The 13,196-nt window shown below is 42.6% G+C and overlaps 1 protein-coding gene across 2 annotated transcripts in view; it reads right to left on the bottom strand.

Moving 5' to 3' along the window:
* DICER1 (dicer 1, ribonuclease III) overlaps positions 1 to 13,196 on the bottom strand; it is a 73,066-nt gene that overhangs the window by 52,236 nt on the left and 7,634 nt on the right. The window lies entirely within an intron of this gene.

Genomic DNA, 13,196 nt, shown 5'->3' with positions numbered 1-13,196 from the left:
CTTTGCATACTTCACTTATCAGAGTAAGATTCCTGGTAACTTATTTTTCTACTCAGAGTCAAGAAAACAGTACACACCTGAAAGAGCTGCCTTCAAAATTAGCCTTTGTTATGTTCTAGTACAACTGAGAACGTGTGCAGGTTGTTGGCACAATCCAGTTAGATAGAAGGGAGAATTCTCGGCAGTAAATTCCATCCCCCCCCCCCCGTAAAATCTGACTTTGAAACTGCGGGAACACCATGTGGGTCGGTAACCATGCTTCCCAGAAGCAGATCTCCCCTCTCCTGGCGTCTGTCTGGGTTTCTAAAGCTACCTCCTCCTGTGACGCTTAATTCCATTCTGTCCCACCACCTGGGAGGATACAGACTCCGTCCACCATCAAGGCCTCATCTGTCACGCTCCACCCCGCTGTAATTCACACTCACACCTTTTCTCAAAACACCATTAACTAAAATAATAAAGCTGACAATGCTTTAAAATTCAACTCCACTCTTACAAGATTACTGTCACCCAAATTATTTCCTTAGGCATTTCGGTACAGACGTCAGAGAGTTAACGCACCAAGTACAATGAAAACTTATTTCGTGTTCATAAATACAGAGCCAACAGGTCAAGTTTTCTCATTTTAATTGATGATCAGAACTTCGACTACAAACATGCAAACTCCTGTTTGAGAAGCCCCTTTCAGATAGCTCGGAAAAAGACATGCCAGGTATCAGACACTCGGTCAGGGTTTAGTCCGAACCAACAAACTTCACCCACATTAACTAGCATCTAACTCCAGCCATACCCCTTCAGACAAAGGCTTGTGACAACAGACAGCTTAACCATTCTGGTCTAAGGTCCAGAAGCATCTAGACTTTGCCGGTACACATTTTCGAGACCGGTAACACAACTTACAACTCAGTCATTTCATCGCAACGTGTCACAGGTGCCGACACTCTTAACTCTACAGGTATCGCTGTCCGGATTTCCTTCCTACTCTCACGAAGCCCAACAGGTGCCAACTACTAAAAGTCCCATAGTGAAGCAAAGAAAACCACGCGTTAACACCGTGACCGTAAAATGCTGTCAAAGTACTTCTGTAAGCGAAAACAGATAAAACTAAGGACTGTTTGAAGAGCCTTTGGATCCCGGCAACAAACACGATGTCGGAGATCCGGGGCATTTTACCCACCAAGCCTGAAATCACCAAGGGAGTCCGTGGTTATAGATGCAAAGTGGTGGGTTTAGACGATTACTGGCCTAAAGGCAAGTTACAAGTAAGAGGCTTCCCTCTCCCAGTTGATCATAAAGAGATTCTCCCTCCCTCCCTTTGTTCACAATTTCTTTCTCAACACTTTCCAAACGTAAGTGAATCTCTTTAAAAGCCAAAGAGCCCGTAGCCGGTCTCCCATCTCAGGAACGTTTTCCTAGCACCTGAAAGGTATCCCTGAAACCTAATCCTCAAGAAAGACAAGGCCCGACGTCTCCCAGTCTCCTAGGTAGAGATGGGCCTCATTTGCCACCGAACTCCAAACTGCAAAACCTACCTCTGGTCATGAAGATGTGAGGAAATGAGCAATTTTATCTTGAAAACATGGATGTCAAGTGTTGTAACCACTTGACTGTACAGAAGAGTGACATCTCTTGGTCTCTGGAGCCTGCTTAGCGGACAGCCTGTGAGGCCCGTGGCCCTCCGGTTTAATGCTTACCCAGTAAGAAAACTGTTTTCTTCCCTCTACCTGTGTGGACAGATTTTTCTGGGTGAAAGAGGAGGTTCTGTTTTCAATTATATTTCCTCAACACTCATCTTTAAAATAAAACAAAACCATAAAATATATTCTCAAACAATATCCATGCCAAATAACAAACTTCCATTTCTTGGAACTTGAATACTAGAGAAATCTTAGAGTTTGCCATCCAAGTACGTTAGGGGGAGGAGCTTTTAAAACGATGACAGAGCTAAGCGCACCAAAGCTTGGCTCCTTCAAAGAGGATTCCGTGCACGGCAAGGACCCAAGTTGTTTCAAAACCACTCCCACCGACCTTCCTTTTCTAAGTTAGAGTCGGGGCATGAGCAGTCTCAGCCGTTTGACCTTCGGAAGCCGAGGTGATGCCCTCACCCCTTGATACTTTCTCACTTACAGTCACTCCTCTCCGAGGCCCGCCATGTGGGAGGGGCACGGGGTAAGGTCACCTGGGGAGCCGGAAAGCAAACTCGTTTTTTTTTTTTTTTTTTTTAAAGTATCTATCATTTAAAAACCATCTGAAAGCCAACAAGGGGTTCAGTCTCAAGAAGACCCCGGTTTATCAGGCTCCCTCTAAGGTGGTTTCCTTGCCTGTAAAATATACTAAGCTATTACTGAGAATCTGGTTAAGATCACGTATATGAAGCTTGGTAGAAAAAACGTTCTTGTGACCCAGAAAATGCTCCGTGTATGGCAGGATTTATACAACCGCACTCCCGTCCTATCTAGTCCTCTTCTCTCTCTGCTCCTCCCCTGCACACACGCACACACTCTCTCTCTCTCTCAAAAATGAACATCTAAAAAATGATTTCAGTTTGGGGGCACCAGGGTGGTTCAGTTGGTTGAGCGTCCGACTTCGGCTCGGGTCATGATCTTGCAGTCCATGAGTTCGAGCCCCGAGTCAGGCTCTGTGCTGACAGCTCGGGGCCTGGAGCCTGCTTCAGATTCTGTGTCTCCCTCTCTCTCTCTGCCCCTCCCCTGCTCGTGCCCTGTCTCTCAAAAATAAATAAATGTTAACAAAAAATTTTACTTACAAATTTAAAATTTGTAATGAACAAAACTGCTTACAGTATGGAATACAATGGAAAACAGCAAAGCACTTTTATTTAGAGGAAGATCACGACAAAGTCAGATTACAAACTAAACAAAAGAAGAAGGTGGAAGGAAAGAATGGAGAGAGAAAATTCATCCAAAAATTGAGGATGGGATTATGACCATAAGCCATCTTTTTCCTTAAAACTTTTCTGCATTCTAAAATTTCCTGCAATTCGAACAATTTATTGCTTTTAGAACTGGAAAACAAGCTTTCACGTGGAGGATGATTTGTAGTAAGACCACAGTTTAGAGAGAAATGATTCCGGGGGCACCTGCCTGGCTCAGTCGGTAGCACATGTGACTCTTGACCTCGGGTCATGGGTTCGAGTCCCATGTTGGGTGTAGAGGTTACTTAAATAAGTCTAGAGAGAAATAATTTAGACTTTAGATTAAAACCAACAAAAACAAAGAAAACAAAATTTTTTTTTTTTTTTAACTTCTCCCTTCTTAAGCCATTAAATGTGGTAAAACTTACCCTAGCTTCTATGACTTAAACCACAAATTCACTAGCTTTCTTCTCTCGCGCTACTCTATGAACCAAATTTCTGGGTTTCTGTAAATCTGTAACAAACATATTATGTTTACATTTCAATGTCATGAAGCCTAAAATTAGATCTGTCCAAAACAGAAACTGAATACAGGTCAAACACCATTTTAACAAATATCATCCATCAAAATCTCCACATAAAAAGTATCTCTAGGCTGCCGGCCAGTGGCCCACGTACTTGGAATATTTCTTAAAAAGACAACATTCCTACACACCAAAATGGCACTTGGAACTGTCCCTCCCCTTCAGGTTACCTACAAGGACATTTACCCTTCAGTTTGTTTCAAGAGGTAAATACTTAATACACCGCTAACTTTCAAGGTGAATTCTAAGGCTACTGTTTGATTTCAAGAGTCTGTCCTTTATTCAATAAAAACATTGTTCAACAAGTGCTAGAATTTACTCAATTCGTGACCCTCTTCTTGTCTATCTTTTATGTATCACATAAGAACATCCGTGAGAGAAAAAAAAGGCCACCATTTTCTATGTTAAGCTGTTTTAACACAATACAACACATGAACATTTTAATACTAAAGAAAGGTTAGTCCTGGGGCGCCCGGGTGGCTCAGTCGGTTAAGCGTCCGGCTTCAGTTCAGGTCATGATCTTGCGGTTCATGGGTTTGAGCCCCGCGTCGGGCTCTGTGTTGACAGCTGGGGGCCTGAAGCCTGCTTCGGATTCTCTGCTTCGGATTCTGCGTCTCCCACTCTCTCTGCCCCTCCCCGCTCACACTCTGTCTCTGTCTCTCAAAAACGAATAAACATTAAAAAGAAAAACAAATTTAAAGAGAAGTTAGTCCTGAGACAACACGAGTCTGAGAGACCGCGGACTATGATGGCCGTTCAGCTCAGTCAACTTGAGTCAGGAAAGCAAACATATTAAAAGCTCCGGGCAAGGGGGGAAGCACCAAGCACTGGAGTGCAAGACGTGCACCCACTCATGTTCTCTGCCTTCCCCAGAAGCCTAGGACTCGTGTATCCCAGCCTTCACATGAGCTTCCGCTTCCGGGCCCCCACCTGCCACTCACTCACCCCAAAGAACCTGAAACCTATCACTGGACTCCCCTCTCATGCAGCACACAGGAACCCACCCTACCACCCAAATCATGGCTTAATTTGTATCTTCTGCTCCACATTAGATACTATTGCTATAGTGATTTTCCCCCCAAAACTGTAAGATTTTTCAAAGGAAAGATCATCTCATACTTGACTTGCACAGAATTAAAGCAAAGCTGGAAATATCAATAAATTTGGTTTTCATTAACTAATTCCAGGTAGAGAAAAAAGCCTTACTGATCTAACCTTAAATTAATATGTATCTTTTTGCAGGCCAAATAACAAATTCAATTTGGATACTTCTTACTTTTAAAAGACTTTAAACCACCCACATTATTTTCACAAGTTTAACACCCCATCCTTGCCGCGTCCCCCAACAAGAAAATTCAGGGCTGATCAGAAGCCATCAAAGGTACAGAGGCACCCATCTGCACAATGATAATCCTGCCAGCATCCAGCTATCCTATCCTGCCAGCCTCGTCCTCCCAGAGCTCCGAACCTCGGCAAAATCGTCTTGCACGTTAACGCAACCTGATTGGATAGAAACCTTGAAGATGTTTCAGCAATAATGTACAGTTCTAAAGTTGCAACATAACTAACTGGGAAAACCCAAAGACTCGCTTTAGAAACGTTGTTTTATTAGGTGTGAAATCTAGATAAAGTTCTATTTAATGTCAACTAATAAACGTAGGAGAAAGACAGAAAAAAAAATCATTTTTAACCATCACGTTACTAATTGAGGCAAGAGTCATTAACGGATGCTAAAGACGCTGGGTGAAGTTTACAAAAGAATATTTACGTCATCTTAAGGTATCTCTGCACAGATTACCTACGAACCCTAATGAAAACTGGTAACGTTGCCCCTGGAACACCCAAGAGATGACACCCTTAACCACAGTGACATCTGGGACAAACTGGGACTGGGACTGGGACAAACGGACATGTAACTTCTAAATGTGATGAACTGAGAAAGAAACGTCATTTATGTAGATTTTCCTGCCCAAAGTTGCAAAGCCTGAATCTAATCATGAGGAAACATGGAAACGAAATTTGAGGTTCATTTCACAAAACAACTGGCTCCTGCTCTTCAAAGATGTCAGTATCACAGAAGATACAGTCTGAGAAAAGATTCCGGATTCCAAGTGGAAACAAACGTGTCAACTACATGCAACACACACGGTGCGGTTCCTGGACTGAATCCCGTACAATAGGACAACGGCCATAAAGGACATTACTGGGCTGAAGCAGCACAGGCCACCCGAAAACAGGCCACTTTGGCGTAGAGAGTATTCTGGGCTGAAGGCAACGGAGAAACAGGACATAAATGTCGCTTTGTGAAAGTGTCCCTCCTCCCCACTCCAGTACCAGGAAGAGACGTTAATTATCCCAAAGACCCGGAGGATGTGAATCTGCATAAACAAACCTTACTACCATAGCCCCTGTTACTTTCCCTCATCTATTTCCCTTCCCACGACTGACCATCCCCAGAAGCCCCAACTCTCATTCCTTTGTCTTGTCACGCGTCCAAAATACATCACCTTTTATTAAAATGGTACATACACTCTCAAGCCTAACTGCTTCCTTGGGTTTTCACTCCTCCCGGGTGAATCTCCAGCGTGCATATGCCAAACACATCTTCTGTCTGGTTCATCTGGCCTTTGTCAATTTAATTCACAGGCTCCATCTGCGAAGAGCCCAGAGGAAAAGGTTTTTTCCTCCCCCCATAGAGACACTGGTGAAATGTAACTGTCATCATCAATGCTAACGTCTCCGAATTCGGTGACTACACTGTGATTATGTAAGAGAATCTGCTCTTGTTCTTAGAAAATCTACCTCGAGTATTCAGTCGTGAAGAGTATAAGGCCTGCCACTTGATCTAAAAAGGTTCGGAAAAGTAACAACGGAATGCAGAGAGAGAAGGCAAATGTGGCAAAATGTTAATTATTGGTACATGGAGGTAATGGTGTGGGAATTCTTTAGACTATTCCTACAGCTCATGAGTTTGAAAATATTTTTAAAACAAAGTGAAAAACGAAACCCTAGTAAACACGGATATAGATGTTTGACTATCAAAACACAGGGGGAAGAAAAAAGGGGGGCGCTTAGGGTGATTTTCCCCACTTAAAAGACCTTTGTTTTGCCTCCTGCCCCTTGAATTATTCATTCATTCAACAAATATTTACTGAGCGAGACATCCATACCGCCGGCTTGTATTCTGGGGAAGGTGAGCGCCGGGCGGGAGCTCAGTCCTGGAGGGACTCAGTCCGGGAGGGGACAGTAACAGGGCCTCATGCGGGGGAGGAGCCAGCATGTGAAGATGCACTAAAAAGAAACCAGGCAAGTCACGCTGAGGACATCATAAGCCCTGTGCCGTGGCATCTGCCCCACACAAGTGTCCAAACAACAGGATAGGTTAGGATAAGCAGGAGTCACAGCCTAAAGGGCTTCCTGCGCAGCCCCACCAGGGCCGAGAACCCGCGGGCTCCAACAAGATCTGGGCCTCTGCTCGTCTAGTCTCAGCACACGCCAAGGGCTCCCACCTAGTTCATCTCGGCCAAGGGCTCTGTGTATGAGGCCCTCCAAGGCCCAGAGGCAGGAGCGGTGACGGACAAAACAAGGAACTTCTGAAGTTTACTCTTTCCTTTAGAAAGGACCTTCCTTTTCCTCGTTGTAATCACTGCCTCTACTCATACAGGAACTTTCTCTATTTGCACACTGCAAGTCCCCTGTGCCAGGCACTAGGCACCCACTTATCCCAACCGTGGAGGAGGCAGGATGGCTGGTCACTCTCTCTCTAGGGATGATTCTCTATCCTTGGCTACCTGTTTGCACATCTCTACTTGGAGATCCACACTGGGTGATCAAGAGAACTTCAGGCTGTTCCAAAACCTTGACCTAATAAGAAAGATGGAGGTTCATTACTGCTAAACACAATTTAAAAAAATATATGTCCATTACGGAAATTCGAGAGATGCTTCAAAAAAGAGAAGAGAAGCAGCATCAGAACAAATGCAGCCTCCTGCATTTCACCCTTATTTCACTCAGTTACAATTAAACCCAGAACACACACATTACAGAAAGAATCCAGATGAGAGGGGAAAAGAAGTGGGCTCCAAAGTCAGAGTGGTGACGGGATCCATTTGTAAGCTATGAGATCTTGGGCACATGACCTCATCTGCCTTTCAGCCTCTGCCTTATTTCTTTTCTTTTTTTTTTTTTTTTAATGTTTATTTATTTTTGAGAGAGAGAGAGAGAGAGAGAGAGAGCACGAGCTGGGGAGGGGCAGAGAGAGAGGGAGAAACACAGAATCTGAAGCAGGCTCCAGGCTCCAAGCTGTCAGCAAAGAGCCCGCCAGGGGGCTTGAACCCACGAATGGCAAGATCATGGTGTGAGCCGAAGTCAGACACTTAACCAACTGAGCCACCCGGGAGCCCCTCGGGTCTACAACGGTAACTGTCTGTGGAGCTGTCAGCCTCTGGCTCCTCTCTCTCTCCTACATCATCCCACAACACCTACATTTAATTCAGTGGCTACATCACATAGGCAAATCACTAAAAAAATAGATACAATGTTAGGCGTGAAAAAGAGAACTTGGGTACTGGGGGGAGGAGGTGAAACACTGCAAGAGCCTCACTAAAGAACACGCTGCGTGAGGCACAATTAAGAGCATGTGACATTATTGACATATTTGGGGACTACAAAGGATGGGAAAGAAGCAGGAACCAAAACTACAAGTGCAGGCTCACATCTTTCAGAATATTTATAACCCTCTTAAAAGAAAGAAAGAAAAAAAAAAAAAAAAAAAAACATAGGAAAGAATCCACACTAGACCAAAGGGCAAAAACCCGGCAGCTACCAAACCCTGCAAAGGCAATGTGTTGTTAACCTCCTATACTACCAGAACCCAGCAAAGCCACTAGGACACCCCAAATGTGTTTTAGAATTTTCTACATCTGCTTCCGCCTTATTGTATGGATAAAGCCTGAGGTCTGTAAGGGACCGAGGCAGTAAGTGAACTGTCTGAATGCACTCAACACCAAAAGCATGAGTAAATCTTTGTTATTTGCCAGACCCAACCTCCTGCCAAGGACTACCAAAAACCATCAGTCCTAGGTAGGGGGAAGAAAAGAAAGCGATTAAAAACAAGAGAAGAATATTAATGGAGCTCAAAGCACCATGTAACTAGGTATAGGGAAAACAGGAGTCAAACCAGTATAGCAAGATGGCTCAAAAGTTCAATGCATTCCCTCTGCACTTAGAGGATAAAATCGAAAATCCTTACTGCACACGGCCCTGCATCTATCTCTAACTGGGACTTGTGTAATTCTACCTCCTCCCTGCAGACACATCCACCAAGGGCCTTTCTACCCCAGAGCCTTTGCATATACCACCACCCCCCCAGCCCTCAGCCTCAACTGTAGGTCTCATCGAGTGCCACTTTTTCAGAAAGTCAACAGTTTCAGTTAAAGACAGTAAATCTATATATCCAGAACCAACTGGGGTGCCAGGCACAAGCAGGATCTTTTTGAATGAATAAATGCTGACAATTCTTACCACTAAGAACCAATCCTAGAGGTTATTTCAATATGGACTGCCCCACTCCCAAAATGTTTTTAAGGTGCCATTACTTCCTACTTTAAGGACTTATTTTTATTTTTACTATCGCTTAGAAACAATCCTGCAAAGAACCAAGAACATGTTAAATTATAATTCACTAGTCAAATTAATCCAAAATGCAATGTGGTCAAAGATTAAAAATTTAGCTCCAAATCTAATTACAGATTCCACATAACAATAGCTTTTGAATATAATTTGTTTTCAGGGAACTAACTTTGTCCAATAAATCACACTTGTGCCTAAACTGGAAGAGTATTTAAAAAACTTAATTCGAGTGGCATTAACCACTGCTTATTCTTCCATGAACCACAATGAAGAGTATTCTTTATGTTAAATCACTTAACAATCTCTTTAAAAAGTTGCAATTTTTCCAAATGGAGCAAAGTTTTATCTGGTTATTTCTATTTTTAGTATCAGTTACATCTTAGTAGCCACTAAAGAAAGTACTTCAGAAGGGGGCAAATTCCCTGAAAAATAAAACCGACCCAAATTAACATCTAAAGAAACAAAAAATTTGAAGAGGCCTATAGCTTTAAAAAAAAAAAAAAAAAGATTAAAAACTCCCAAGCCCAGATGGCTTCACTAGAGTGAATTCTTCTAAACATTTAAAGAAACAACTACAATGTTAACAACAAACCCTTCGGGAGGACGGAAATGAAAAGGAATCCTTTCCAACTCTTTCCGTGAGACCTGCATAAGCTTGACAACAAAATCCAACAAGGACATCATGGTCAAAGTAAAATTACAGACCTATCTCTCAAACCAAAAGTGTAAAAATACTCATCAAAATGTTAGCAAACTGAATCCAGGAATGTATAAAAAGGATAATGCATCACAACCAGTTTATCACAGGAATGCAAGGATGGCTTAATGCTCAAGAGTCAACTGATTTAGGGGCGCCTGGGTGGCTCAGTCGGTTGAGCATCTGACCCTTGATTTTGGCTCAGGTCACGATCCCAGGGTAGTGGGATCAAGATGCACATCAGACACTGCACTGAGCATGGCGCTTGCTTAAGATTCTCTTTCTCTCTCTCTCTCTCTCTCTCTCTCTCTCTCCCCCCGCCCCTCCCCCGCTCACACATGAGCATAAGTGCACGTGCACTCTCTCTAAAAAAAAAAAAGGTCAACTGATTTATTAATATTTAATATAAAGCTACAATACATAAGACAGTGTGGGTAATGGCACAAAACAATGCAAAAGAACAGGCCATGGAATCAGACCCAAACATACAAGTTATTTAATTAATGGCAAAAACAACACTGCAGTGTAGTACAAAAAGGACGGTCTTTTCAAATAACAACTGGGTTAATTGTGTATCCAGATGTAAAAGTGAGTCTTGACTCCTTCCTCAAGTCATACACAAAAATCAGTGCCAGCTGGATTGTAGTTCTAAACGTGCAACGTAAAACAATAAAGTCTTCAGAAAACAACTTAAGAGAATACCTTCATGTCCTTGGAGTAAGCAAAAATTTCTTAGATGAGACGCTAAAAGTACTAATCATACAGTGAAAAAATGGACAAAGTGGACTACGTCGAAATTAAAAATGTCTGTTTATGATATGATCTGATTAAGAGTGAAAAGGCAAGCCAGGGTAGGAGATACGGAAACAATTTCTACCGATTAGTAAGGAACAGGCAGAGAAGCAAATGGAGCGTAGGCAAAGGACTTCCCAGCACAGGGTATCAAATGGCCAATAACCTTCATAAGCAATTAGAAGGATGCAAATTAAGCCACAATGAGCTACTACCACACCCATCAGAACGGCCAAAAGGAAGACACATGGTATCCAGTGTGGGAAAGGATGTGACGCTTAGAGAACTTTCATACAAGGCTAGTAGAACTGCAAATTGGAAGTATCTGCTCTGAATATACGCATGTCCCATAACCCAAATAATTCCATTCTAAGTGAACACCGACTGAAATAGACACATATTCACCAAAAAACATGCAAAAGAACTGCACTATTCCTAACAGCCGAAACTGAAAGCAAGACAAGTGTCCAATAACAATACAACAGACAAGTAAACGTGGACATATTCATACAACAGAATACTGTGAATCTCACACACTTCAGATGTTAAGTGAAGGGACCCAACACAAAATTCCAACACAAAATCATACCATATAACTTCTACTACCATAAAGTTAGAAATAAGGAAAAGTCAGTACGGTGCTTGTTTGTTTGTTTGTTTGTTTGTTTTTTTGGGGGGGGCAGGGGACCGGGGCGGGCGGGGGTGTAATTGCCTGGGAGGGGCACTGAGAGGAGCTTGTAAAATACTGGTCGTATCTGCTCTTGATCTGGGCGTGTTCACTTTGTACATCCTTGTGATTTAGGTACTTTCCTGTTTATCAGCTGAAACTGATTTCACTTAAGGTTTATTTTAAAAGAGAAGTAAAAATCCTTAATACAATATGCAAAAATTCTTCATTTACCATGGTACATATGAAATACCGGAAGTTCCCACAGAAAGAGGGAAGGGAGAAGATTTACCTTAATGGAGCATTAAATTATCTATTATCTAATTGAATCCTCAAAACAGCCCTGAAGCAAGTGTCATTTCCATTGTACAGGGATTTGAAATAACCTACCCAAGGCCAACTGACCAATAAATGGGAGAGGTGGAATTCTACCTGAATTCTGACTCCCAACTTATTTCCACAACACACAATACTCGATAATCTCAAAGGAGGAGTCGATTAACACCGATTTGCTAGTCAAAATAAGGTGCTCCTGGATATGGTCCCTTTGATCTCCCCAGGGGATTGAAAAAGAGTAAAATGCAATTTAAAAATAACAGAAGCAAACTGAATGCTTCATTTTCAGCTGAATCTGCATAAACACATTTAAGTAAAAACACTGCTTTAATTTTAAAGCCGCTGGCAGCTGAAATCAGCCCTGGCCACTGACATTCCTCTCGGCCTTTCTAGTCTAGGAACACAGGTGCTCGATAAACACACAATAACTGACCATATATCCCGTCATTTCTTCTAGTATCTTTATTCCATTCAACTGATGACTAAACACAATTGACTACCTGATACAAATACTACGAAGCGAACTTCTCTAGTAAAATGAAAAGTACTACCTGAAACGAGACTGCTATCATAAAGGGGGTTCAGACATGGTGAAATAAACTAGAGAAATTAATATTCCCGAAACTACCATGCACTGTGTGATTTTTGTCTTCACTCGATACAGAAAACACAAGTAAGCACTTTAACCGAGCATCTGCTGCAGAGACCTAGATAATACAGGCTTCATACATGTATACGTATATTATACACGTATATGTACGCGTGCTATGCGTGTGCAAATTTGTGCACGTGCTTTAAAGAAAGGCTTTAAATTTTTTTTTTTTTTCAACGTTTATTTATCTTTGGGACAGAGAGAGACAGAGCATGAACGGGGGAGGGGCAGAGAGAGAGGGAGACACAGAATCTGAAACAGACTCCAGGCTCTGAGCCATCAGCCCAGAGCCCGACGCGGGGCTCGAACTCACGGACCGTGAGATCGTGACCTGGCTGAAGTCCGACGCTTAACCGACTGCGCCACCCAGGCGCCCCAAAGAAAGGCTTTAAAACAATTACTTCTTTCCCTATTCTTGGCGAAAGTACAGACCCAGCTCACAAGTAAAACAAACTTCCCAGAATTCTCTTTTCCTAATGTTCACCAACACAAAAGCTAGGTGTTTACAAAGACTGAGTGTCAAAACAACATTCTCCTTCAGAACTGCATCATATGTCGATGGAAATTTTTTATATCCCCAAAGGGAAGCACTATTTGGCAGTGACTATTTCCCATATTTTAGCGAAGAAGGGCTGAACACTAAAGGCATATATCAGATAAGCAAAAAAAGAATCATTCCTTTGAAGGCGCTAACTGCATTTAGATAAGAAATTACAGCTTTTGCCTTACCTCCAGCTCAATTTACCTACTGCACTCAAATGCCTTACGTGATTTTTGTTTGGTTTGGTTTGTTTAATCATTTGTTCACATATTCTTAGCAACAAAATTCTGCCTTTTCCTTAAAACACCCCAAATTATTGGGGCGCCTGGGTAGCTCAGTCGGTTGAGCGTCCGACTTCGGCTCAGGTCACGATCTTGAAATTTGTGAGTTCAAGCCCCGCGTCAGGCTCTGTACCGACAGCCCG

Source organism: Puma concolor, chromosome B3 (assembly GCF_028749965.1).
Source record: "Puma concolor isolate L17-30 chromosome B3, mPumCon1.1.hap2, whole genome shotgun sequence".
NCBI lineage: Eukaryota > Metazoa > Chordata > Mammalia > Carnivora > Felidae > Puma > Puma concolor.
Note: the sequence above shows the minus strand (reverse complement) of the source record. Positions and strands in the feature narration are given on the sequence as shown.